The following is a 3,435-nucleotide window of genomic DNA, read 5'->3' as shown; positions in this document are numbered from 1 at the left end:
AGAGCCTCCACCAAAGCTGGAGCAAGAACCTCTTCCCTTTCGAAAAGGAAGCTCGGAGACTTCCCTTGCACCCTCGCAAACCTCTGCTTGGCGGCCTCGTCCTCTGTTGCCTCAGCTGCCCTCCTCGCAACCTTTTCCTTAGCCTCCTCAGCCTCGGCTCCTCGAACTATTTCAATCTTTACTGCTTTTGAGGCAGCTTCAAGGAGCTTCGACTGAGTGACTTCTTTGCCTTCATGGGACACAGAGGTCTCGAACTTTCCTAACAAGCTGGTGACGTGCACCAGCTTTCTCTTTCTGTGCTCCACGGGGACCTTCTCCTTCCCCCGAGGCTCTTTGGCCTTCTCTGACTTCTGAGGTGTCCCCTCTTCGGGAGCCCTTGAACTGCTGTCCTTAGAGAGGCGCTCGACCCTGCCCCGAACCTCTTTTGCACCAGCCGACCCCAGCTTCGGGGGCCTTGCCTTTACAATGGATGTGGCCCTAAATATAGAGGCCATGTCAAGGACTGGGTATTCTCTCCTCTTGAACTTGTCTATGGAACATGTCAATGCATCAGCATCAAAACAAAAAGCAAGAAATACACAAGTATAGGAGCTTCTTACCCTTGGAGGCCATCAGCACAGAATCAAGGAAGTTGCAACTTCGATCGATAAGGTGGTCGAAGTGGCGAAACTTCAGAGGTCTCTTGTAAATGTCCTCTATCATTTTAAACTCCTCCTTGCTCAACTCGAACCTCGTACTGCTATCTGCAAAGGAAGCCTCAACAGTTAGAAAAAGAAATTTGAATACAGAATGTAAACTACTTAGGCTAGGAGATTCACAAGCTTTGTAGTACTGGGTCGGTACTGTACAAGCCAGGGCTGTGTCCTCCTCCACCGCCTGCCACCTACCCCTCGTCCAGAACTATGACTCCTTCCACCCCTTAATGGAAGAAGGCAGCCCAACCACAAATGATGCATGAGCCCTCCAAGGAGTTAAATAATACCACCCCCTTAACTCCTTACCTATTACCCTAGGCTGGAATAAGGTCATGAAGACGTGGAGAGGCATGTCCTCCCCAAGTGACACTTCCTTCCATAGGAAGTACGAGCCAACCAACTGGCTCCACCCATTTGGCAGAACCTGGGTCGGCGACAACATAAAGTTCCTCAGCACCACCCTGAAGAAGGGGTGCAGAGGAAGACGCATACCTACCTTAAATAGGTACTCGCTCACTGCCACACATCCAGGCCTTGGATAGCAGGCTCACTCATGGGCCTCGGGTACTAACATCTCTACATAATGAGGTACATAGTACCTCTCCTAATCTCCCCCAGCCTCTTCCATGTCATATTCAAAGGGATTCTAGATGCTCCCACTCTTCACTGTAGTCTACTGCCTCCTCGATCATAGCATACTGCTCAACCTCGGAGTCCCCCCTGTAACTAGCCCCCTGACCGAATGACGCAACAGTAACCAACTCCCTACCCGAGGTGGACTCCATTTCAGAAAAGGACTAAGAACACAATACAAGGAATTTTCTGTGAAAATACCTACGGGAATAACTACGACAACGGAATGGTGCCAGAAAACCAGGGAACAAACAGCTTCAACGCCAGAAAACTTAAGCTTTAGAAGAAAAATCAGATTGCAAAGGTAGAAAATCTAGAAAAATTGGAGTCTCTCGCCTTTTATAAAGGGCCAGGACGAACCCCAACCGTTTGATCAAAGCCCATCCAATCTGGACCCTTCATTCTAAATCAAATCCGAGGCATAGAATTCAAACGATTTTTCAAACCTATGCCTCAGATTTAAGCGTGTCTTCCACGCACCTCCCACAACGCGTCTGCTTCTAGAAACTCCAGTTGTTCTCATGATTATGACTTTAATTCGATGGCAGCAGGTGCCTTGGAAGTTGTAACAGTTCAGCCACCTTTCCTAAAAAATATGCGCAAAACATCAAATCATTGGCACAATGCTGAGGAACAATTATTGTTAATGTGCCTCAGATTTAGCCATCAAGCTTCGCAGGTTCGGTTCTCAAACACCTCGACTTCCTCTCCATCATTCAGCCATCAAACCTCGCAGGTTAGGTTCTCAAAAACCTTGGCTCCCTCCTCATCATTCAGCCATCAAGTCTCGTAGGTTCAGTTTCCCAACCACCTCAGCTTCCTCTTCATCATTCAGCCATCAAACCTTATAGGTCTAGTTTCCACTAACCACCTCGGCTTACTCTTCATCGTTCAGCCATTAAGCCTCGCAGGTTTGATTTTCCAACCATCTCGGTTTCCTCTTCATCATTCAGCCATAAAGCCCCGCAGGTTCGGTTTCCTAACCAGCTCAGCTTCCTCTTCATCATTCAGCCAAAAAGCCTTGCAGGTTCGGTTTTCACCAACCACCTCGGCTTCCTCTTCATCATTCAGCTATCAAGCCTCGTAGGTTCAGTTCTCAACCACCTTGGCTTCCTTAGCAGAACACCATAGCACATTTCTAACTCCAATCATGATATGAATATCTATACTTGGACTTGGGGGACTATTATTTGGGGTTCAAAAATTTCTTTCGATTTAACCAATTGACTTTACTTCACCGAAGTCCTCGCATTACATAAATGACTATACTCGGACTTGGGGGACTATTGTTATGTGTTTGCACACTTGGGCAACCTACTGAGGTCCACAGCCAACTCATGCCAAACCACGTGGCACTGGAGTCGAGGTGATTTGCATAGACGAGGCCCTCCAACCGAGGTCGAAAGATGCCTATGCCAATATATGCCGAGGCCCATATATATTAGCCTCTTCTGAAGCTTCCAAGGCCTTTCATGCCTAGGCCCATATATACTGAGGCCATGTGAAAGTAGCCGAAGCCCTGAAGTCGAAGCAGAAGCCTCCGAACCATAAAGGAGTATCTTCCATGATCACTTCTCCCAAGAGATCTGCATAAATTTCTTATTTGAATGATTGATAGGACGTTTGTCATAAGTATAAATGTTAAGTCTTATTACTAGTATGGGGGTTCTGCATAGGCAATAAATGCGCAGCAAGCTAACTAGTCAAGGATGATGCCTAGGATTAGACGTTCAAAGTAAAGAGATGAGGCCACGTGCCACCTCATCTAAGGGCTACCATTTCATATGTACCACTATAAATACTCCCCCAAGTACCCCATTGAAAGGCTGATGCAAGAATCAATACAAGAAACCACACTTTACTCTCTCTTTCTTATTATCTTGCAACACAATACAAATATATGCATATTTACATACACATTTGCAAACATTGATTGGTAATCATTGTACAATCGATCTACGATCATCTCGCCGGATTCCGAACTTTCTCGTCTCGCGTCATTAAGCTACTCCCACACCCTTGATCTATCCATTTTAGACCGTCCACGTATCTTTGCATGTTGGACTTTCGCTTACGTGTGCGCCGGTGGGTCCGGTATCTATTGGCA

This window comes from Olea europaea, unplaced genomic scaffold, assembly GCF_002742605.1.
Source record: "Olea europaea var. sylvestris unplaced genomic scaffold, O_europaea_v1 scaffold4600, whole genome shotgun sequence".
Taxonomy (NCBI): Eukaryota; Viridiplantae; Streptophyta; class Magnoliopsida; order Lamiales; family Oleaceae; genus Olea; species Olea europaea.
This window is presented reverse-complemented; position numbering follows the sequence as displayed.